General features: G+C 37.3%; 1 long non-coding RNA gene across 1 annotated transcript; it reads right to left on the reverse strand.

The window, feature by feature from the left end:
- Window positions 1-1,975: 1,975 nt before the first annotated feature.
- On the reverse strand, window positions 1,976-5,121 carry LOC144305215 (uncharacterized). Its single transcript, XR_013372277.1, has 3 exons — window positions 4,424-5,121; window positions 2,847-4,319; window positions 1,976-2,224 (listed from the first exon to the last, which is right to left on the reverse strand). It is a non-coding gene; the product is annotated as an uncharacterized LOC144305215 (long non-coding RNA).
- Between the last annotated feature and the right edge of the window lie 7,127 nt (window positions 5,122-12,248).

A 12,248-nucleotide genomic window follows, 5' to 3' on the forward strand; every position in this document is an offset into this window, starting at 1 on the left:
ATAAGTAGAAAAGTTGATAGACTTGCCAAGGTCCTCAGGCATGGGCAGGGAATCATTGCCCTACTGAATAGATTTGAAAAGAATTGAATGAGGATAAATAAAAATAAATTATACTTCGAATATAGCACAAATCCTCTTTGTGGATGATCCAGGTTTGTCTACTTGACTTTGTCTATTGAGCTGTTCCTCTCTAGGACCATAACTACCAACTTCTCTTGAAAGTTGTGCTCTTCAGAACACAATTTTTTATCATCGTATTTTATTTTAGTTTATTTCATCATGATAATGTACTCTTTAATCTCCATCCCTTTTTTCTCCCATTCCCCCCACCACCCAGCTCCCCTCTGATAACCAGCAGTTTGTTCTCTGTAGTTAAAAATCTGTTTCTTGGTTTGTCCCTCTTTTTTTTCTTTGCTTGTTTGTTTCTTAAATTCCACATATGAGTATTATCATATGGTATTTGTCTTTCTTTGACTGACTTATTTTGCTCAGTATAATACTCTCTAGTTCCATCTATGTCAATACAAATGGCGAGATGTCATCCTTTTTAATGGCTGAGTAATATTCTATTATATATGTACACACACATCTGCCACATCTCCTTTATCTATTCATCTGTTTTTTTAATTTAAATGTTATTTTTCTTTTCATTTTTTAAAAAGATCTTATTTATTTATTCATGAGAGACACAGAGAGAGGCAGAGACACAGGCAGAGGGAGAAGCAGGCTCCCTGCAGGCAGCCGGATGTGGGACTCGATCCCAGGACCCCGGGATCATCCCCTAAGTCAAAGGCTCAACCGCTGAGCCACCCAGGTGTCTCTCTATTCATCTGTTGATCAACACTTGTGCTGCTTCCATGGTTTGCTATAAAAAATAATGTTGCTACCAACATAGGGGTGCATGCATCCATTTGAATTTGTGTTTCTGCATTTTTGGGCTGAATACCTAGCAACGTAATTGCTAAATCATTGAGTAGTTCTATTTTTAAATTTTTTGAGGAACCTCTATACAGTTTTCCATGGTGGCTGCACCAATTTGCATTCCCACCAACAGAGCAAGAGGGTTCTTTTTCTCCACATCCTCGCCAACACTTGTTTCTTGTCTTTTTTTTTTTTTTTTAATTTTAGCCATTCTTCAGAACACATTTTGAGAAATTCTGCTTTGTTTTATAACTTTGTGGTATAATTCACTGAGGATTTCGTACTGGAGGATTTTGGCTAGTTTTGGCTGGGGGACCTCCGTATTAATATAGGTGGTCCCATAAACTTTCAAGTAAAAGAAAACCCAACTCAGGAGGGCTTAAATAACAAAAGAAATGCTTAGGTTCAGGTGACTGAAAAGTCCAAATTAGGGAGGACTTCAGGATTGGTTGATCCAGCGACTCAGCCCTATAACTAAGGACCCAGGTTATTTTGTTCTAATTTGTGTTGTTTTGTTTTTCTTATTTTTTTTTTACTGTCAACAATGTAAATTTTATTCCAAGACTGGGTCCCTTGCTCTTACTAAGGTGGGTGCAAATTTCAGCAGGACACCTGGGTGGGGAGAGAGGGCAATGTTGTCCTGGCATTCTGGATAGCGGTGGCTTGCTCACCCTGCAGGGCCTGTGGCCAGAGGCTGGAGGGTATCCTGAGGATCTGAAGTATATGAGGCTTCTCCATGGGGCTGAGAGTGGGTTCAAGTTTGATCAAGATACAGGAGCTGTGTGGGAAAGAGCAGATAGATGATTGCCCGGGGGTGGGGGCAGAGTGTGAGAATGGATGCTGGGAAATATCAAGGAGGGAGACAGAACATGAGAGACTCCTAACTCTGAGAAACGAACTAGGGGTGATGGAAGGGGAGGAGGGCGGGGGTGGGGGTGACTGGGTGACGGGCACTGAGGGGGGCACTTGATGGGATGAGCACTGGGTGTTATTCTATATGTTGGCAAATTGAACACCAATAAAAAATAAATTTATTAAAAAAAAAAAGAATGGATGCTGGGTCCCCCACCTGATGGCCAGTACAGCTGGGAATTTATGTTGCCCACACGGACTGTAAGCAGGGGTGGGAGTACTCAAGACTGTCAGCAGCTGCATCCTTTTGGGCTGCAGCCACTCTCCTGGGCAGGAGCCTTGGCTCCCCCAAAGGCCTCTTGCTGGCAAAGCATTGACCCTTTAGTTGCCTGATGTTGAAGATGACAGAGGCTATGACAGGTGGGCACTCGGGGCAGGAGCAATTTACCCGCTGAAAGACAAATACATCATTGTCTTAATTTAACAGCACTTGTAATTGTAGCCATGTGGACTAGCTCGATGATTTGTTTGAAAATATGAAATTTTTTTCTGCTTCTGAATAAGACTCTTCACTTAATTCCTCATTTGAAAACTGGGTTACGTTAGATGATTTTACAACTCTTCTGACAGCAATGTTTGTGCTGTCTTCTATAAAAATTGATATAAATAAGCCTTTAATTTTATCTATCATGCACATTGTGATACGCCTGCATTAAATAGAATATAGTAAACAGTTATGCGTCTGAAATGCAGAGAACCAAATTTTCATTTAAAACTTGGCACATAAACTTAACTGAAGTAAGTCTGAATTTAACTCGAACTTTATGTTGAAATTTTCAAATGCACTGTTTCTAGAGACCACGAGGGTTTTTGTTGTTGTTGTTGTTGTTGTTGTGGTTGTTTCTCACTTTCTGTGTTTTACAGTAAAACAAGACTGGGGGCGGGAGGGGAATAACCATTTCGAATGCTAACAACCATTAATGCTGTTTTGACCTTAATAAAAAGCAGAGAAGTGCAAAAACAGAAATGGCTAAAGAAACATTAAGAGTTAGAATGGAAGCCAGTGCATTCACCTGAAGATGGTTGGGGGGCTGAAGTAATTCATTCGTGGCTGCCGTTGGTAGGGTCACCCAAGGGTGGAGGAGCCGAGGGGGGAGCAGCCATGGGCCATTTCCTCTCCCACTGGGTCAGGGCCCTCAGGGGCAGAGCTGATGTGTGGTTTGAGAGCAAGAGTCTTCTTGAGAGTTTGGCCTGCCTGCTGTGTCCCTTCCTGAGAAGCCTTCCTGGCTTCCCAGGTCCTCATCTGGCCAGTCTTCTCAGATTCAAAAAACAAATAAACAAACAAAAAACAAAACAAAAAAAACCGACAAGGAAATATTTTTTTTCCTAAAATAAAGGGAAAAAGTAACAGTTACAACCCTTCTTCCCATTTCTCATCCTCTTCCTTGTCCCTTCTGCTTCCCCACCCAGGCCCTTGCCCCAAAATAGACTTAATTATTCCAGAGGGCAGTGTTGTTTGTAGGCACCAGTTACAGGTGGGAAGAAATTACATCTATTTCTTATTTCTTTTTCCTATAAAGAGACAGGCATAAAATGTTTGTGATATCTTGAAGTTTTAGTCTGTCTGAGGAGCATCTAAAATATTTGCAGATCTATTTTTGTAGATTTTTTTTCTGTACTTTGAGTCATCATCAAAATGTCAAAGCCAAGAAAGGTTTTGACTCAAAGAGAGAACTTTTTGACCATAGCCAATATTTTCTCCTATTTTCAGAGCCAAAAGCTATTCTGATTTGGTAGATCCTTAGGTCCTCTCTCCTTCTTTATACATAATTTCTGATAGAGTTATAGGTATACACACATCTGCATTAGTTAATCCAGCTGAAAAATCTTACAGAGACCTCTAAGAAAATGCACAGAGTCACAGGGATAAGGACTGATCATCTTACCCCTTTAAAAGTGCTTTCTGTTACCGCACTAATGAGCTAAATAATAAATGTACTATAATGCTTTGAATAAACTAGATCTCAAATATAATTTATAAGATTCGCCACCCAAAAGCCACAATAAATGTATTGACCATGAATGAGGATCCTGTTTTGGGGGCCTGCATGTTTGGTATGTATACAGTCTGCCTAATATTTAATATTATATATAGTTGACATATACTCCAACAGCAACTTGATAAATCTTAAGTCTCCACAATTAAATTATTTTAAATTAACATTTTTTAAGGTATATATGCAACTGTGCTTGTGCATCCAGGATTCATACAGAATTTAAAAACAGAACCAACGTTACTCTTACCACCCACATAAATCTACTTTACTCCTCAGCAACTCAAAGAAACACGTTACTCACATTTCATAGGTGAGAAAACAGAGCCAGAGAATGTCAATAACTTGTCCAAGATCACACAGACTTCATTAGTGGTTTGTTGTTGTGGTTTCCAACTCATAGCTTGCTGATTCTAAAGCCTTTATGTTTTTCACTACATCTCACTATGTTTTTTTACTCCATTATTTGAAGGCGTTGTTCATTTTACTTTTCTAGGGATGTGGGTGAAAGGTTGGAAAGAGTAGAAAGATGCAAATAGGTGAACTCTAATGATAACTACAATAGTAGCCATCGCTATAGTGCTGGGAATTATTACCTATCAGCTGAGGTGTCATCAAGGACTTTCCTTAAGGCAGCAGCTAATCAAGATACTTGTCAGAGGCACATTTCTTCAACCCTCTGCTTACCATATGACTTCAGCAGTCTGAAAATGCACAAAGAGCTTGTTATTCCCATGGATAACCTGCTCCATCTCTGACACATCCGAAAGAAAGTATTTTCCAAAGGGGTCCTTTAACCCAGGAAAATTTACATTCTCTCAGAATTTCTCCTTTGCTTTATATGTTATTTCAAGTTTGTGGACAAGCAGACCACAGTAGAGGAGTAGGAAAGACATTTATTGAGAGAAGAAGCTAGAGATGCTAGGGAGAAAGTTTCAGGCTGAAAAGAAGGTCTGACCACTGTAGAAAAAGAGACAAAAGGAAGGTGGGCTGGACAGGTTTCCTCACAGGTTGGTTTATGGATTAAATCAAGTATGATAACATATGTGAACCATTTAACAGTTCCTTGGTACTAAATGAATACTCCATAAACATAGATCTCATTCTTAATCTTCATTTTTAAAAATCATTCCAATAAGAACTGTGGATACCTGGTACAAGTCATCTGCCCCGTGCATTTTTCTTGGTAACAGAGCTCTACCGTTACAATGGAAAATTGGGTGTTAGTGGTTCTCCTTCCTTCAGTCCTTAGTAAACAATGTTTAGACATCCTGAAAGCTAAAAAGGTTTCTAGGTAAATCCAAGTGACAGAGAAAAACGTTAAAAGTCAACCGTCTTCCTCGTCTGATTGCTCAAATTAAAAAGAAAAAATTGTTAGTTTTATTTTAGAAATCTTTCCCTTGGAAATATTTGCACTTTTTGAGAAATGTGTTGTTTGCAAATATTTTAAAACAGAGCATTTGGAATAAATGGTAAAACTCAGAGTTAACTATTAACCAACCAGTTCTAATTGCACCTAATTGAAAAGCTGAAATATTTTAAAATAAGATGAAAAAACTGCATCTATACACACAGACTAGCCTGACCTTTGACTTAACGGACAAGCCAATTTAGTAAAAGTAAATTGGAAGCTTTGAATGAAACGATGACTTGCTGCATTTGATATGAGAGCAAATATGATTTGGTTGAGTTTTATTAAGGCTTTGTCCAAAGTTAAATAATCCCAAAGTTTTGGAAATTAAATTTAAACATGAACATGACACTTTAAAAAATCTTATTTTGAATTTAGAGGAAGAGGCAAAATTGTGCTGAAATATTAATGCATGCTTTATGCCACATGTGACATTTATCTTAGCATCCTTTATTTTAAAGTTTAAGAAAGAAATACATATTCATTAGGAAAAATGTAAAAAAATCCAGAAAGATATTTAAAATTAAAAATTAATTTACCCTTGGTTCTACTACCTAAAACAACTCTTGTTAACATTTTAATAAAATTCCAAAATAAAGCAAGTGGAGGTAATTATTTTTAAAAATATCTGCATTTATAAAACAAATATCAGGTTTAGTACTTGAATACTATGCTCTCTTCTTCTTTTTTTCAAGATTTTACTTATTTACTCATGAGAGACACAGAGAGAGAGGCAGAGACACAGGCAGAGGGAGAAGCAGGCTCCCTGCAGGGAGCCTGATGTGGGACTCGATCCCAGGACCCCGGGATCACAACCTGAGCCCAAAGCAGACGCTCAGCCGCTAATCACCTGGGTGCCCCTGTGCTCTCTTATTCCTAAAAATTATGTTTCCTTTTCTCCTTAATTGTAGTCATTTGATTATTGACCTTATTGTCATCTTACTTCAGAACATTCTTGACTGGTGCTCCTGAAAATGCTGTATAGAAAATATTACTTCTCATTTAAAGTAAATTTAAATCAAGCTTTTATGTGTTTCAGGCAGTTTATAATGTTCCTCATTTGAAAAACCCCTATGTTTTTTAAATCTCCATTTGGAAATCCTTATTAATATTAGGGAGTCATTTATACAAAATCATCCATACACTTTCTGAAAAGCATAAAGGAGGTTCCTGGAGGACAAGAGTGCTGTCTATTGAAATCCTTCTGCAGGTAGACCAGTGGGTGCAGCTTCTGGTCATAATAAAATGCATTTAATAAGAAAGATGATGAAACTTTAAGTATTTGATACCAGTTTTGGTGGCACAGCCCATAGGCACACAGTCTATAGGGGGAGCTTTGGCACTGGATTTATCTTTTCTTCTTGCCATAGGAATGTCGTAAGCAATCCAGGATTAGAAAAAAATTGAGACATAAAGAAAATGAGGCTATAATTCTTAACTAGTATGTATGTGCTCTGTAAAAAAAAAAAAATGTTTTCCTGTGAGGTCACTGTCATAGATGCTACTGTCTTTTAATGTGGGGTTGGTGTGAGAGGGAGTGAAAGAGAGAGCCGTCCATTTCCTACGTGCAGCATACATCTGATTGTCTATATAAGATTTTTAGTGACCACTGGAAAGGATAGAAAGTGTCATTTCTGGTGGATCACAATTAGGGGATCACATCACAGGGAAACTTGTGTTAGAAGAAAATACTATTCTTTTGAGATTGTATTTTCAATAAAGTGGACTTCCTCTTCCCTTGAGCAACATCTTCATTGTGTTAGCCACAAACAGACGAAGGGTTTGGTGATATGAGGTATTTGTATCAGAAAAATTAAGAAATAGAGTTCGGCCTTGGAAAGTAATTAGGGATAGAAAGGATAAACTAAAGCACAGGAAGGTTGTGGTGTTAACAGTATCTGTTAAAGAATCTGGGGGGAATGCCTGGGTGGCTCAGTGGCTGGGCGTCTGCCTTTGGCTCAGGGTGTGATCCCGGTGTGTCCTGGGATTGAGTCTTGCATCAGGCTCTCCACAGGGACCCTGCTTCTCCCTCTGTCTGTGTGTGTCTCTGCCTCTCTCTTTGTGTCTCTCATGAATAAATACATAGAATCTTAAAAAATAAAAAAGAATCTGGGGATCAGAGGGAAAAAATGTGAAGTGGACAAAGCATGAGCTTTGGGATCCCATAGGCAAGCCTGAGTTTCACTGAAATCAAAGTTTCATTTTTGGTCCAGTTCATTAAGAATTATGTGAAATCTGATTTCTTTGAATCCTGTTTCCTTTATCTATAAAATAGAATTGTCATTCATCAAGCTCTTAATGTGAACCAGATACTGTGCCAAATTCTTTATATTCTCTCTTTAATTAATTAGAGCTGATGTGATCTAAGGCAAGTATAACTGTCCCCATTTTTGGAGAGAAATAGACTGAGGAATATTAGGAAACTTGCTCACTGGGGACGCAACCACTGGTGGCTCAGTGGTTGGGCGTCTGCCTTCGGCTCAGGGTGTGATCCCGGGGTCCTGGGATCAAGTCCCACATCAGGCTCCCTGTATGGAGCCTGCTTCTCCCTCTGCCTGTGTCTCTGTCTCTCTCGGTGTCTCTCATGAATAAATAAATAAAATCTAAAAAAAAAAAAAAAAAAAAAGAAAGAAACAGGCTCACTTTTCACAGATAACAGATGGCAAATTTGGATCTGTGTTCTTTAGCCACAATGCTATACTACTCTGCCTATGGTAGTAGCTATATCATAATGAATATTATAAGCTAATGATTAAAAGGCCTATATCATGGTATTTGAGTTAGCTCTGCTCTTTCCAGGTAGTGCTGGAAACAGACTATTAACTGCTATGGCATTTTTCCTTAGTGTTTAGGAGTTTATCTCCCAATTTCTTGACCCATAATACTGTTCTCATTTCCTCTCAGAAGTGCAGAGTCATATGCATTATTTACTGTCTAATATGGAATATGGGCTTGGAGTTTGTGAAAAGGCTTACAGTCTCCTGGCAATAGCTGGAGGAACTCTGGAGTATCACATGATTATAACTGTGAATTGCTCTTTTTAAAATTACAAACTGTATTGGGTTTGCACTAAGAAAAGTCTTCCGTTTCGATAGGAAATAAATGTCAACAGAGAGAAAGCACTGACTAGGAATCCAGTAAAAGTTGCTATACCACTTATTTCTCTAATCATGATACAACTAGAATGACCTAAAAACGTTAGCTGAGAGGGGCAAGATGCGTGTTCCTAAATGAAGTGTGACTGGTAGGGGCTTCGAGGCCCTCACAGTTGCAACATATTAGAAGCAAAAGAAGCAAAACTTAAAAATTGGAATATTCAGCATTTGTAAAAATTCTTCATTTTAATTTTAGCTGAAGGTGTGATGTTTCTAGAATGTTCAGTTTAGTTCCACAGTCATGAGTACCTGATTTGGAACAAGGATGTGGATACAGAGGAATGAAGACACGGCTCTCCCTCTCTCCCTGGGGCGGGGGGGACTGTCTCCCCAGCGTGGGGACATACTGCCAATGACTCCATAAGCAGATGGTAATGCTGCTGTGCTACGGGGGGCAGGGTCCTGGGAAATGGGGAATGAATGCCAGAATGGTCAACCCTTCATCACCATTTAAAATTTTTAAATGGGTAGCAGCTCTGAAATTGTTGCTCTTAAGGAATCAGGTGCTTGTACAGGTAACAGAAAGGCCCCCCTGAATAGAATCATCAGATTATTAGGGAAGGTGTCAAGGCCAATGTAGGGGTTATACTCACTCAGAAACCAGAAATCTAGTGAATGAAGAACTGGAGAGCCTGTGATGCCGAATTGATGTTTTTAAATTCAGCTTTTTTTTTTTTCTTACCACAAAATTAATGCATATTCTCTTTGGAAAATATAAGGAGTAACAAAAATAAAAATCACCTGTTACCTCACCACATAATGAGGAATAAAGTTAACATTTTGTGTATAGGGATCTGGAATTCCTATATTCTGATATAAATGAAATAGTCACAAATAGGATCATTCTATAGATACTGTTTTGTTGTTTGCTTTTTGTTGTTGTTACATAATTTCACTTAATTTATTATGAAGGTTTTTTAAGTCAGTACATCATACAGTACTTCTAAAGGCTATATAGTCCTCCATTGTAAGGATGGATAGGAACCTTAATTTATTCAGTCAATTCTCTATCAGTGGACATTTAGGTTATTTTCATTTTTTTACTTTTGCAAACAATGCTGCAATAAAAATGCATGCACATATATCTTTGCACAGGGCCACAATTACATCCATAATTACATTCCATGATTACGTTAAGATCCTAGAGGCAGAATTGCTTTTCGTTAGATGTTTCTAAATTTTTTCTAGCTTAATCAACTGACACTCAGTCGACAGTCCAGGAAGTCTTGCCCACACCTCACACCTCCAGTTCTGGTCAATCTCAGTATTTAACGTTTTAATCTTTGCCAATTTAATAAGTAAAAATCATATTTTGTGATTTTCATGTAGCTGTCTTTAATTGTCATGCTAAATATTTTCGTAGTTTATTGGTTGTAATTTTTCTGTTTGAATTACAAGATTGAAGTTACTGTTACTTAAAATCCTAAGTACCATATACGTTATGCAGTTCTGCATTTACTTCTTTCTCTTTACTCATTTTCTGATTTTAAACTATTTTTATTAATGCACATGAGTCAAGTCTGCACCACATGACATCTTTTTCATTAAAATAGAGTAGCCATCTCCATCAATCTGTAACTGGTCTGAGTTTTTTTCTCTTTTTTTCTGTTTTCTTTTACTTTATTTTATTTTATTTTTTTTTCTTTTACTTTAAACATGAAACCATGGGCCAGGTTTCATTTCTCAGTTGCCACTTCTCCACCTGAGTTGTCAGTTTTGCTTTTGGTCTACAGGGAGGTTAAGTGAGAGGGCATCTTATTAAATCACTGTCTTTGGGCAAGATGTATATAGAGCTATCTATTTTGCATATCTTATTTTAGTTTGTCATTTGAAAATAAATTTAAACCTAATACTATTTGATATGCATTCTCGTGTTTAAAACAATCATACCTGGGCAGCCCCGGTGGCTCAGCGGTTTAGTGCCGCCTTCAGCCGGGGGAGTGATCCTGGAGACTCGGGATCGAGTCCCCGCACGGGGCCTGCGTCTCTGCCTCTCTCTCTCTCTCTGTGTGTCTCTAATAAATAAATGAAATCTTAAAAAAAAAAAATAAAACAATCACACCTGAGAATCTTTATAAACAATGAAGGTATTTTTTCTTTGGGGATGCAAAAATGAACATTTCTTTAAGGAAATATGACAATATTTAGGAAACGACCCTATCAAGATGGCAGTTACATGAAGTGACTTGTATGAGGACTGCTCAGGGGCCTTTTCCTAAATATTGGAAAAGATCAAAGAAAGCGATTTGTCTTGCAATTTTAAAAATTAAATCTAACAAGCTCTTCTGGGGCGTTAGTACCTCATTCTTTGGTTCAAAATATCAGTAACTACAGGGGATTATAGATTCCATGAAGAAACAAATCCTACTTCTACCTCTAAATCCTGCAGTGTCTATTAGTGCTGCATATACACAGTGGATGACTGGGAGCAGGCTATTTGTTCAGTCTTTTAATAGGGAATTATAATCCATTTATATTTTTGTTGTGATTGTTGTATATTTACATATGGCTTTTTATTTTGTATTTCCTTTTCACTTATGTGTTTTCTCTGCCTAATTTTCTTCTTTCTTGCACTCTGTCAAGTCCTTTAGACTGAGTGTCAGTAACAAGATTCATTTTGTGTTTGTGTGTGTGTGTATGTGTGTGTGTGTGTATAAAAGAGAGAGAGAGAAGTCTTTTAGTGACCGCAATGTGCCTGTTTTGGAATCTCTCAGTTATGAAACAAATTTTCGCCTATCCTAGTGCATTGTGTACAATAGACACTTTGCATCAACAATTTGATTTTTGAATTATTGACTATTTTCAAAGAATTCCACAAGTCTATGGAATAAAAGGCATAGATTTAAACCACTGACCTACGATGTGATGAGCCATAAATGACCTGTTGGGTGAGGTCAAACATGCAGAATTGACCTTTCAATTCTGCTTTTTTTTTCTACACAGCACGCAGTAGCTCTGAACAGGTTATGCTGTATGAAGTTTATATGAAGTAAATGATATACTGTTCTAGAATTTGCAAATTTAGAGATTTGTGAAAGATTTGCAATACAAAGTTCTTAAATATTTGCTGTACGCTACAAAGAGCAAAGTTGTTTGTTGAAGACTCTGCCTCAGAAAATGTTTTGGAAATTGAAAAGTATTTAATCACATATATTTTTGGATGCATACTATTTTATTTGATCTAAGAACATCACAAGAATATTTATATCTTCTGCCTTGTATATAATTAAGAGCAAATAGAAGAGTGGATTTGTACAGTATAGATCATGAAGTGTTCTAGCAGGGAGAGCCATTTATGTTTCATTGAACTTAAGAGTAATATGGAAATGAAATCTTTCTAATCAGAATTGGTAGGAGCTAGCAGATAAAAATGTTTTGTTCCATCAGAGTTGACATCATGGAGTACTAACAGATGAAGCCTAATACTTATAAACACAACGGCAATAGGAAACTATCAATAGCAATAGCTAATATCTTCCTAGGTAGCAAATAAGAAAGCACCAAATGATGTCAGGTTGATGATTACTTTTACTGGGTCTGCAGAGCATTATAAAAATATTACAAACTTTGTATCATAAATTCTCTAAATGGGTGACTTGCCTAAGTTAACTCTAATTTAACTTAATCACATGTGGTCAACTTTAAAAAGCTCCACCATAATTTCAAACTACCTTTGGATTTTAGAAATTTGTTACTCACATACTTAAATCAATAACTTTTTAGTTTAATAATAATGTCTGTCAACTAACAGAATACTTCCCTCCTCCACTTTTAGACTAGTAAATGGACAGTTCATGTGAGTATATATTTTACTATGACTTGACTTACTATAAGAGCCTTCACTTCATTACTAAT

Source organism: Canis aureus, chromosome 35, assembly GCF_053574225.1.
Source record: "Canis aureus isolate CA01 chromosome 35, VMU_Caureus_v.1.0, whole genome shotgun sequence".
NCBI classification, from domain to species: domain Eukaryota; kingdom Metazoa; phylum Chordata; class Mammalia; order Carnivora; family Canidae; genus Canis; species Canis aureus.